Source organism: Zingiber officinale, chromosome 3B, assembly GCF_018446385.1.
Source record: "Zingiber officinale cultivar Zhangliang chromosome 3B, Zo_v1.1, whole genome shotgun sequence".
Lineage (NCBI taxonomy): Eukaryota > Viridiplantae > Streptophyta > Magnoliopsida > Zingiberales > Zingiberaceae > Zingiber > Zingiber officinale.
Window position 1 is genome coordinate 121,988,932 of NC_055991.1, and position 12,124 is coordinate 122,001,055.

Here is a 12,124-nt window from a genome sequence, read left to right on the forward strand (position 1 = left end):
TAGTGTCCGCTTATTCGCCATCAAGCAAGAGCCCAGGGAGTCGCTCAGAGTATACATCCAACGATTCAACCGAGTGACCATGGATATTCCAACGGCCACCTCAGAAACGATGATGAATGCGTTCACACAAGGCCTCGTGGACGGTGACTTCTTCCGTTCACTCATTCGGAAGCCGCCTCGAGATTACGATCATATGTTACACCGGGCCAATGAATACATTAATGTAGAAGAAGCTCAGACGGCCTGAAGAAAAGAAGTTCCAACGGAGCGGCTAGCACTTGCCGAGCGGAAGGCTGTCACTCGACAGGAGATGCCCAGAGGACCGCGGACCGAAGCAGTCCGCTCTCACCATGCGAGGGCCCATGGAGTCCAAGAGGTAGCTTCCGAGCGGCCCAAACCAAATAAGAAGGTATGGACCCCCATGTTTTGCTCGTTCCACCGGACCGACACGCATAACACGCGAGATTGCCGAAGCCTTCCCCTGATCGCCCATCCCGCTCCTCGGAATAGCCGTCGTCGATCGCCATCATCCGATAGGTGACAGCGACACCATGAGGTCGATCGGCGGATACCCGACAGGCGACAGCAACAGTCTCCCGAGTGGCATTATCCTCAGAGGCATGAGGGCAATCCCTGGGTGTCTAGGGAGCGGCCTAGGCCATCTGCACGGGAGGAAGAAAATAGAAGCAACACTTCCCGAGGCGAAATCAACATCATCGCTGGCGGACCGACCGGAGGTGACTCCAACAGAGCAAGGAAGGCGAGCGTCAGGCAGCTCCAGATCCATGCGATCGGCTGCAGTCAAGAACAGGCGAGCGGGCCCGAAATCAGTTTCGGGCCCAGGGACCTTGAGGGAGTTGAAGTGTCATATGATGACGCCCTCCTCATCAAAGCGGTAATAGCTAACTATACTATTCACCGCATTTTTATCGATACAGACAGCTCGGTCAACATTATCTTCAAAAAGACCTTCGACCAACTGCAAATCGATCAAGCCGAGCTGCTGCCCATGACAACCCCCCTCTACGGGTTTACGGGCAATGAAGTTCTGTCGGTCGAACAGGTCCGACTGGCTATTTCGCTGGGAGAAGAGCCGCTCAGAAGGACGCGGACTACAAACTTCGTCGTGGTTGACGCTCCCTCTGCATACAATGTCATCTTAGGGCGACCGGCACTTAGTGAGTTCCGAGCGGCCGTCTCCACCTTCTACCAAAAAATTAAGTTCCCTATTGAGGATAAAGTCGGAGAAGTGCGAGGAGACCAACTAGCGGCTCGGCGATGCTATTTCGAAATGGTCCGAGCAGAAGCTAATTCCGCTCGGCAGACACCGCGGATCGAGGTGAACGCCATTACCGAAAAATCACCCTCTTTGGTTTATGAAGAAAAAGAGGAAGTGTAGATTCACCCGACCCGATCGGAGGCCACCACATTTATTGCGGCCGATCTGGAGGCAAGCCAGAAAAAGGAGGTGATCAAATGTCTCCAGAGAAACTGCGATGTCTTCGTTTGGTCGACGCACGAGCTGCCGGGAATCTCGCCAAGTATCGCACAGCATGAGCTTCACGTCCGACCGGACGCTCGGCCGGTGAAGTAAAGGAAGAGGGACTTCAGCGCCGATCAAAACGCCATCATCCTAGCGGAAGTCGAAAAGCTCCTGGAGGCCGGCCATATAAGGGAGGTCCAGTTCCCGAGTTAGCTCACAAATGTGGTGCTAGTCTCCAAGCCGGGCAACAAGTGGAGGGTTTGCATCGACTTTAGGGATCTCAACAAAGCATGCCCAAAGGATTTTTACCCTCTGCCCCGGATTGATCAACTGGTGGACTCTACAGCCGGCTGCGAGCTGATATGCATGCTAGACGCCTATCAGGGCTACCATCAAGTGCCGCTCGCCCGAGAAGATCAAGAGAAGGTCAGCTTCGTCACGGCCGACGACACTTACTGTTACAACGTAATGTCGTTCGGACTAAAGAACGCGGGAGCAAGTTACTAGCGCTTGATGAACAAAGTATTCAAGGAGCAGATCGGACGCAATTTAGAAGTGTACGTGGATGATATTCTCGTCAAGTCCGTTTGATCGGCTGATCTTTTTGCGGACATGGAGGAGACCTTCCGAACGCTGAGGAAGTATGGAGTCAAGCTGAATCCTCAGAAATGTCTGTTCGGAGCAAAAGGCGGGCGTTTCTTGGGCTACATAGTGACCGAGCGGGGCATAGAGGCAAATCCCAGCAATGTAAAAGCGTTGCAAGATATGCCACCCCCAAGAAATCTAAGGGAAGTACAGCGCCTGACCGGTCGGATAACCGCGTTGTCAAGATTCATCGCCAAGACTACCGACCGGAGCCTCCCTTTTTTCAAGATCCTGCGCAAAGCTACTAAGTTTCATTGGGACGAGGAATGCGACCGGGCGTTCGAAGAGCTGAAGACATACCTGAACTCCTTGCCTGTATTAGCCAAGCCAGCTATAGGTGAGCCGCTCTGTATTTATCTATCTTCAACCGAGCGGGTAGTCGGCTCGGCATTAGTGAGGACGAGCGGTGAAGAGCAACCCGTGTACTTCTTGAGTCATATTTTAAAAGATGCTGAATCCCGCTACACTGGGCTCGAGAAGTTGACTTTTGCTTTGGTCCTCGCCGCTCGGAGACTTCGTCCTTATTTCCTGGCACATACAATCATCGTCCGGACGAATAGCCCATTGGGAAGAGTACTGCTGAATCCAGAAGTGTCCGAACGGCTCATCAAATGGACGACGGAGTTGAGCGAATTTGACATTCAATATCAACCCCGATCAGCGATAAAGGCGCAGTCCTTGGCAGATTTTGTTACCGAAGTGCAAAATCCCGAGCCCGAAGCAATGTGGAAAATATTTGTGGATGGATCGTCTACTCGGCTCGGGAGCGGGATAGGTGTGCTATTACTCTCCCCCCAGGAAGAACGGATGCACTTATCCGTCCGGCTGGACTACAAAGCCACAAATAATGAAGCGGAGTACGAGGCCCTCATAGTCAACTTGCAGGCAGCCCGGCATGTAGGCGTCGGTCGGGTGACACTCTATTCAGACTCCCAGCTGGCCGCTCAGCAGCTCTCAGGCACTTTTGAGATTAACAACGCTCGGCTCAAGCTCTACGCTGAGGCCTTCGAAAAGCTCAAGGCTCACTTCAGAGAAGTCATTATCCAGAAGATACCCCGAGCGGAGAACCAGGCGACAGATGAGTTAGCCAAACTTGCAAGTTCGATATCACCGGTCGGCATCCAGCAGCCGATCGAACAAGTATCCTTGGTGGCGCACATCGACCGGATGGAAGGCCTCACATTTCTGAGCGATTGGAGGACACTCATCATGGAGTTTCTCCGCTCGGGTGCTACACCTTCCTATCGGGAGGAAGCACAGCTATTGAGGAGGAGAGCCGGTCGGTTCACGCTCGTTGGAGACCAGCTCTACAAAAAGGCTTTCTCCTGCCCACTTTTGAAATGTGTGAGCTCAGAAGACGCGGCGTACATCCTCCAGGAAGTGCACCAAGGATCGTGCGGAGGACATCCGGGTGGACGATCGCTGGCTAGGAAGATCCTGCTGGCTGGGTACTTCTGGCCAACACTGCAAGAAGACGCCGCTCGGACCGTCGCGACGTGCCTCTCTTGCCAGAAGTACCACAACTTCTCCCACCGACCGGCAGAGGAGATGAAAGCGTCTATGGTATCCTGTCCGTTCGATTAATGGGGAATGGATATCGTGGGTCCGTTCCCTATGGCGACCGGTCAGCGGAAGTTTCTACTGGTGGCGGTCGACTACTTTTCCAAATGGGTGGAGGCCGAGCCGCTGGCGAAGATCACCGAGCAAATGGTCAAAAAGTTTATCTGGCAGCATATAATCTGTCGGTTCGGCATTCCTCGCCGGCTCATATCTGATAACGGACGACAGTTCGTCGGGAAGCAGCTCGAAGAATGGTGCAAAAGTTATGGCATTGAACAACACTTTACTTCCGTGGCGTATCCCCAAAGCAACGGCCAAGCGGAAGTAACCAACAGAGAAATACTTAGAATTCTTCGAGCTCGACTTGACCACATAGGAGGAAGTTGGGTGGACGAGCTGTCAGGCGTCTTATGGGCTATCCGCACGACCCCAAAGGAGGGAACGGGCGTCACGCCCTTCCATTTAGTGTACGGAGGCGAAGCAATTATCCCGATTGAAGTCGGCGTCGAGTCCGTCCGGATCCAGAACTATGATGATGACAACGTCGAGCGGAGGAACATGGAGTTGGACATGATCGACGAAGACCGAGTCAAGGCGTCCGTCCGGCTGATGGCGTACCGGCAGAGGATGAAGCAAAACTACAAGCGGCGCGTGATCCCCAGAGCATTCTAAGTCGGCGACCTAGTGTGGAAGAAAGTAAAGACGGTCGGGGACGTTGGCAAGCTGGAGGCTCCTTGGGCGGGCCCCTTCAAAATCATCGAAAAGATCCGCTTGGGTGCCTATTATCTGGAGGATGAAGACGGGCGTCAACTGGATCGACCATGAAGCGCGAACCACCTCCAGCCTTACCGGGCGGGGTGAAAGGTGCGCCAATGTAATATATGCTGTGTAATTTCCGTTCGACTGTATACTTGAAATGCAGGAGTAAAAAATCAGAAAATTAGCACAAGTAGAAGGCATCGTCAGCCGAATCGGAAGACCGTCGAGCTCCGACGTTAAAAATCGAGAGTCGCGCCGGCGACTATAAACCCTCCGGCCGGAAGACCGTCGAGCTCCGACGTTAAAAATCGAGAGTCGCGCCGGCGACTATAAACCCTCCGGCCGGAAGACCATCGAGCTCCGACGTTAAAAATCGAGAGTCGCGCCGGTGACTATAAACCCTCCGGCCGGAAGACCGTCGAGCTCCGACGTTAAAAATCGAGAGTCGAGTCGCGTCGGTGACTATAAAACCTCCGGCCGGAAGACCGTCAAGCTCCGACGTTAAAAATCGAGAGTCGCGCCGGCGACTATAAACCCTCCGGCCGGAAGACCGTCGTGCTCCGACGTTAAAAATCGAGAGTCGCCCCGGCGACTATAAAGCCTCCGGCCGGAAGACCGTCGAGCTCCGACGTTAAAAATCGAGAGTCGCGCCGGCGACTATAAACCCTCCGGCCGGAAGACCGTCGAGCTCCGACGTTAAAATTCGAGAGTCGCGCCGGCGACTATAAACCCTCCGGCCGGAAGACCGTCGGGCTCCGACGTTAAAAATCGAGAGTCGAACCGGCGACTATAAACCCTCCGGCCGGAAGACCGTCGAGCTCCGACGTTAAAAATCGAGAGTCGCGCCGGCGACTATAAACCCTCCGACCGGAAGACCGTCGAGCTCCGACGTTAAAAATCGAGAGTCGCGCCGGCGACTATAAACCCTTCGGCCGGAAGACCGTCAAGCTCCGACGTTAAAAATCGAGAGTCGCGCCGGCGACTATAAACCCTTCGGCCAGAAGACCGTCGAGCTCCGACGTTAAATATCGCGAGTCGCGCCGGCGACTATAAACCCTCCGGCCGGAAGAAGACAATATAGAGGTCGACTTTTAAGTCGTTTGGCCGATCGGCCAAGTAACCAAAGGTACTTCGTGAACATCTGTCGGAAATCCCGTTTGCGAAACAGGATATATTCAGCCGAGCGGACTGGATACACAAAATGCTTCGTAAAAAACCCCTTTCGGACACAAGAAAGGTGGGAGGAAAAGCGAATAGCGAGGAGAAGTGAAGGAACATGAATAACGGTAGTTGGCGAGCCGAGCGGATAGCACTCGTGTTGATTAGCAAAAGAAAAAGCACACAAAAGCATATCATTAGAGAAATTAAGGCCGAGCAGCCGAATTACAAAACAAGGATAGTTTTTGGCCGAGCGGCCGAATTACAAAACAAGGATAGTTTTTGGCCGAGCGACCGAATTACATATAGACTTCTATTTCTAGATAATCGTAGAGATCATTCGGGATGGTGCCGAGGAGCGTCGCCTGGTCTTGGGCCGGGATGAGGACGGAGTCGGGAAGATGACCCTTGGACTTCAAGTAGGTCGTGGTGGCATTCATAGCAAGCTCGAAGGCAGTGTACATCCGTTCGCAGACTTTTTCGGAGAATTCGACCAAACGGATGTAATTTTGCCTCAAGGTGGCGACCCGGCTCGGTTCAGCCTCCTGGTATTCTTTGAGGGTCGCTCGGGAGGCGTCGGCGGCGGCCTGGTGTTCTTGCAGGGCAGCCTCAAGTTTCGTCACTATGTCCGATCGGGCCGCCTTCTCGCCGGCCAGCTGGTCTATCAGCTCCTTGACTTTTTGCTCCAGACCCCGAGCCTCGACATTCTTCTTCTCCATATCGGATATTGTCGTCTTCTTCCGCTCGGTGGCGAGGTTTTTCTTCCGCTCAAGCGTCTTCACTTGCCTTTCAAGCTCTCCCAGAGTGTAGGCCTGATTGGCCGTCTTCTTTTGCTCGGCCGCCAGTAGATCTTGGGTCTTTTTGAGCTCTTTCTGCAGCTCGGCATATGAAGGACCCTGGGAGGGCGCGCCGCCTGAACTCCTTAACCTTTTTAGCTCCTCGTCCACCATAGCCAGACGATTGGAGACCGCGATCTCTTCCACCCATCTTTGACATAAGCAAGATTGTTAGTGGCCGATCGGAAAGAATGCGTAAAAGACTTCAAAGGAAACATACTTACCCCAGTGGCCTGCTGCATATGACTGTTGGCCAGATTGCTGAGTGGAATCATGGCGACGCGTGCTCGAGCGTCGGCCCACATTTCGGCTAGAGGCCCCTTCATTGTGATCATGTGCTCGGGCGCGGTTGGCCGAGCGGACTCGGGCAGCAGCTCTTCGGTGGGAAGATGCAGGGTAACCCTGATGGTACGGTGCCGACCGGGTGTCGTCTGGGCAGAAGCCGGGGAAGGATCGGAGGCTGGTGCAGACATCTGGGACAAAATAGCCGAGCGTTCGACTCGGCGTGGAGCGGGCTGAAGGACGCTGACTGGAACAGCCTCGAGGGGGTCCGCGGACGCGTCCAATTGGGACGGGGTCCGATCGGACGAGATGGCCTCCACCGCTGGGGCTTTGCCGCGAGAATCGACGGTGGCCCGATCGGAAGGCTGTACAGCAGAAGTGGCCGATCGCAGGGGTGTCTCCACTCGGCGCCTCTTTTGTCGAAGAGGACGCTCTTCCTCCTGACTGGAGCCCTCCTCCCGAGCGGAAGGCCCTCGGCTGGAAGTTGTGCTAACCGCCGGCTCCGGGAGAGAAGCCTGAGCGGCCGACTCCCCCGCATTCGTGTCGCTCTCTCCTTTGTGCGAGCCGACCGGCTCGATGCCAAGCACCTCCATCTCTTTGCCAGCCGCGGCCTCGAGCGCCGCCGCTTTCCTCTTCAAAATTCCGGCCATCACCGACTCCATGACGATGTCCGCTACAAAGGAAAAAAAGGAGAAAATCAGTTAGCAATCAAGACAAATGCACAAGTAAAATTCTTACCGAAACCGCTCGGAAGGGGGGTCCTGATCGGACTCAGGCCAAATATGTACATCACCCCTTCAGGCAGGAACTTATTGATGTCAAACTTCAGACCGGCTAACATGTTGGCAGCATGCAGATAATCCGGTCGGGTCTTGAACCTTTTGAGCTCTGGGGAGGTTGGCGGTCCAATCTGCCACTGGGTTCGGAAGGAGGCCCGCTCGGGAAGACGGAGGTAGAAATAATATTCTTTCCAATGCTTATTGGAAGAGGGCAATTTATTAAAGAAAACTAAACCGGGTCGAGCCTGGAACATGTAAGTGCCCAGCTCGGACTGTTTAGGGTAGTAGAAATAGTAGAAGACCTCCGGTCGGAGGGGGATATTGTGGATTTTGAACAAAACGACAACGCCGCATAAAAGGAGGAAAGTGTTAGGGCCTAGGCTTCCGAGCGGAATGTCGAAAAAGTTACAAACTTCAACGATGAAGGGATGAATTGAAAATCACAGACCGGCTGTGAACTGGTCGCGAAAAACACAGAAAGCTCCGCGCGGCGGTTTGTGTGGCCGAGCGGAGGGGGAGGGTAGGATGATTTCAAAGTCAGAGGGGATATCAAAATTTTCCATCAGAATATCGGCGTCGCGCCGATCGAAGCGCGACTCCAGGGTAATATACCATGGGCCGAGAGTTTGTTCTTGAGGCTGAGAGGTGCTAGCCATCGTCCGAACGGGCGAAACCAAAAAAGGTGAAGAGAGGCAGAGGATAGAAGAAAGAAGATGGCAAACGAAACAGTGCCCCGAGGACCAAAACTCGGGAAAAAAAGGCAAAGAAAACACAAGAACCAAAGATAGAACAGAAAAAGAGCCTTACAGAGAAGGAGGATCGACGAAGAATGCGGGATCACCGAAAAAAGAGAACCGAAGCTGCTGGAGCACTGAAACGTCGAACGAAGCTTCTGGGCACGCGAGAGCAGAAATGCGGCGAAGGCGGAGAAGGCGAAGGCTTTATAGGGTTGAGCCCGAGCGGCCTCCACCGTCGGATTCAGGTTGCGAGAACCGGAGCACGCATCGCGCCGTCCATTTCAAACTGCCTCGGTCTCATCACCCGCGGCGCCGCCGTCGTACGATGATGGCAGCAATTCCACGTGGCATTCCACCACGGGATAGCATTTAATAAGCGCCTTATCGAGGCACAGAGCGCGTGCTTGGCCTTAATGTCGAAGATTGGCGTAAATTCCGAAGAGATCCGAGGAATGTTGCTGTTGACTGAACGCCGTAGCTACCCACGTGGGGGTCGAGCGGAAGATAGTTTCACGGAGACGCCGCTCGGTGCAACTAACAGTCCAGTCAGTCGGACTAATCGCCTCCTTCGACTAGACTTGAAGGGGAGGCAAGTGATCCAGCGGTATAGACAGGGGACCCCCTTTGAGGGGAATCAACGCCACGTGGAGGACAAAAGTCAAGGGCAGTGTGAGGTTCAGCCGACCGAAAAAGGGGGAACCGACCGGCCGAACGGGGTATAAGCGGAAGCAAAGACAACCCGACGGGGAGTCGGGTCTCCGACGCTCATGGTGAATAGGGTTGTCGGGCTGAGCGGGTAGCCCGCTCGGTCGAGGCGTAAAGCAGTAATGCTGTGAACAGTTTCAGCCGAGCACACGACCTGGAATCTACCGAGCGGATCAGTACTTACGTCCGGTCGGAAGTGATGGGACTGCGGAGCGGCCGGACGCTCGGCGCGGGAACGGAAGAGACAAAAGGGCAAGGGAAACATCGGGAAACATCTTCTGACAACAGGCATGTCTAACGATCAAGTCATACGCTGAATCTTACGACAGAAGGTTCTGCCGTCCCATCAGAGAAGTGCTCAGACTGTAGCAGTATGGTGTCAGACAAGCTCCTCTGACAAGCCCATACTGAGGTATGGTAAGAGGACACGTATTCGCCTCGGTATGTGTGCATAAGCCTCTTCACAGCTCTATATAAGGGCCCTTATACTTCGCCGGAGGTATGCATTCTCTGATATTCGAAGCCACTTCCTAGTTTCCTCTTGCCTGACTTGAGCATCGGAGGGTCGTCGCCGGGAACCCCTTCCCGGCCCGACTTCCTTGCAGGTTCGCCAGAGACCCCTACGACCGGCCGGAGATCCACGTCATCAGTTCGGAGAGCGCCACGTGCCCAGCGTCCGTTGATTCAGCGTTCGGACAGAATCAACTGCCATGTAATTTATGTTTTGAATGGATGTCCAAGTATCAGTAGTGATACTTACCCTTTGGTTGTCAATTACACTTTGTATCTTAGCTTTTTCAATTAAGAAAATATCATAAACCATACTTGCAACCTTCTTTCGATCAGGAATTCTAAATCTCGGTTGTAATTCATGCAATAATTCTACAAACTCCTTCCCTTCGACAGCCCTAAAAGACATTTCATCGACAATCACATACCTTGCCACTTTCAATTCATATTTTTTTTTATTAAAAGTATGAGGAACCAATGCACTTCCTTGCCCCATAGTCTCATTCGTCAGTATAGTTTGACTCTTATCATCCCCCCTTGCTTCGTAGAGTAGACTTTACTTATATCTCTTTACTAAGTTGTTTTTTAATCCACTAGTATTTCCATAAACGGTTGGGATCTCAACTTTGCAATATTTGCATATCCCTATTTGTTGTTTGGTCCCATCACTCAACTTCCTTGCTCCCTTTATACAATGCTCCCAAAATTTACTCCTGGTATGTTTAGGAGGCTTCCTTGGTCGTTTTTCAATAGCGGGATGTTGTGTTTCATGTTCAATTGTATTTGATGTTTGTGATGAACTTTGGAGAGTATTAGACTCGATCTTGAAAAAAACCAAGATAACAATACAATCTATTCAATATATCAACATGACACTAGAAAGAAATTAAATCATACTACATGAAGAAGGTTTAATAGAAACTGTCAACAAAAAAATCATAAAATTTATTAATTGTGAACTATAAATGAACTATTTAATATGTTTTATATTGTTTTTCATATTCATATGTGAAGCTTATGGCCTTATACTAGTACAAATGCAAGTGTGTGTCGGCAGCTTACTTATAAGAACAAGAGTTGGGATTTCGGACCCAAATATATAAGATTGAAGATTAAACCAGTAGCTGGTGGTCCCAGGGTGGTGGCTCGCCGGAGACTCGTCGAAATCTTGCCAGAAATAACTAAATGCTAGCTGGAAAAATAAGGAAAACATATAGGCTTCAATTCCTACTAAAAATATCATAAATCCATCAAAGAAACAAAAGCTAAAACTCACCAGAAAATCGGACAAGAACTTGCGTAAGCACAGCTCTCAGAACAGTGCTCGGTGATCAGATTTCTTCATATTCAATGAAAGGAAAAATATTAGGGCTGGAGAAGAAGTTTCTAAGTTGCTGTGCATCTTCTCCGGCGACTACGTGCGGTGGTCGACTGCGGAAGGAGAAGAATTGCAACGTGAGTGTCGGCTGCGCAAGGAGAGAATCGTGACGTGACGTGAGCGTCAACTGCGCTAGGAGCCAAGAAGAAGAATCGCGACGTGAGGGTCGACTGTGCAAGGAGAGAATCGCGACGTGTGTGTCGGCTGCGCAAGGAGAGAATGTGGTTTGGGGAAGAATTTAGCCGTTTAGGGTTTGGTTTAGGTTTTAGGGAAATCTAAATTAATCATTTAATCTATAGTTACTCGGTATTTCGGTATACCGAAATATTTTAAATCGTTACCGTTACTGACAAATTCGGTACGGTATGATACCGTACCAAATTTTTCGGTATACCAAAAATTTCGATATATACGGTATTTTTTTTGTACGATTTTTCGGTATTTCGATATTTTTTTCCAGCCCTAGACAAGATAGGGTTGATTGAACTTCATGGGTATGCATTGGAGCTAATTTAGCTAGAAGAAGATATGTGGAAACTGATGTAGATGTGCTTGAAATGAATAATCATATCCCTAAAACTATAAAGTTGAGATTTACATGGAGCATATTCATGTAGTTACAATCACTCAGATAGATGCATATGATGGTTTGGAGAAAGTAAAAGAAGATGCAACAATCAGTGGTGTAGTGCAATGATAACAAGTGCAACTATTGATGAATGTGCAACTGTGTTTCATGATAGTAACTTTGAATTTGAGGAGGAAGTTGAGTTAATGGACAACACTGGGAACATGATGCTGAAAATAATAAAGGGGAAAATGTAATGGACGAGACTGGCATTTCGAATGAGTTGTTGTCTAGAATGCAACAGGATGAAGGGGTTGATGATTGTGTAAACAATGATGATTTTGGGAGTGTTGTTGATTTAGAAGGGGAAGATGCACCAAAATTTCCAATGTATGACCTAATTGAAGATTCTAAAAATCCTGATTTGACTTTTGGTATGATATTAGTTCGAAGAAAGAAACAAAATTTACTATAAAAAGTCATTGTATTAGACGAGGGCATGGCGTAAAGTTTGTGAAGAATGATAGTAAAAGACTGCGAGGTGAGTGCATAAATGAAGGTTGTAAATGGTCTATTCATGAATAAAGATAAATGTTGGCAAATAAAGACATTCAACCATGAGCACAACAACTGTTATTGGAACTGCAAGAATAGAAACATCAAAACAAGCTGGTTGGGTGAAACTTTTGAGAAGAAATTCAAATCAAATCCGAAGTTAGGTACC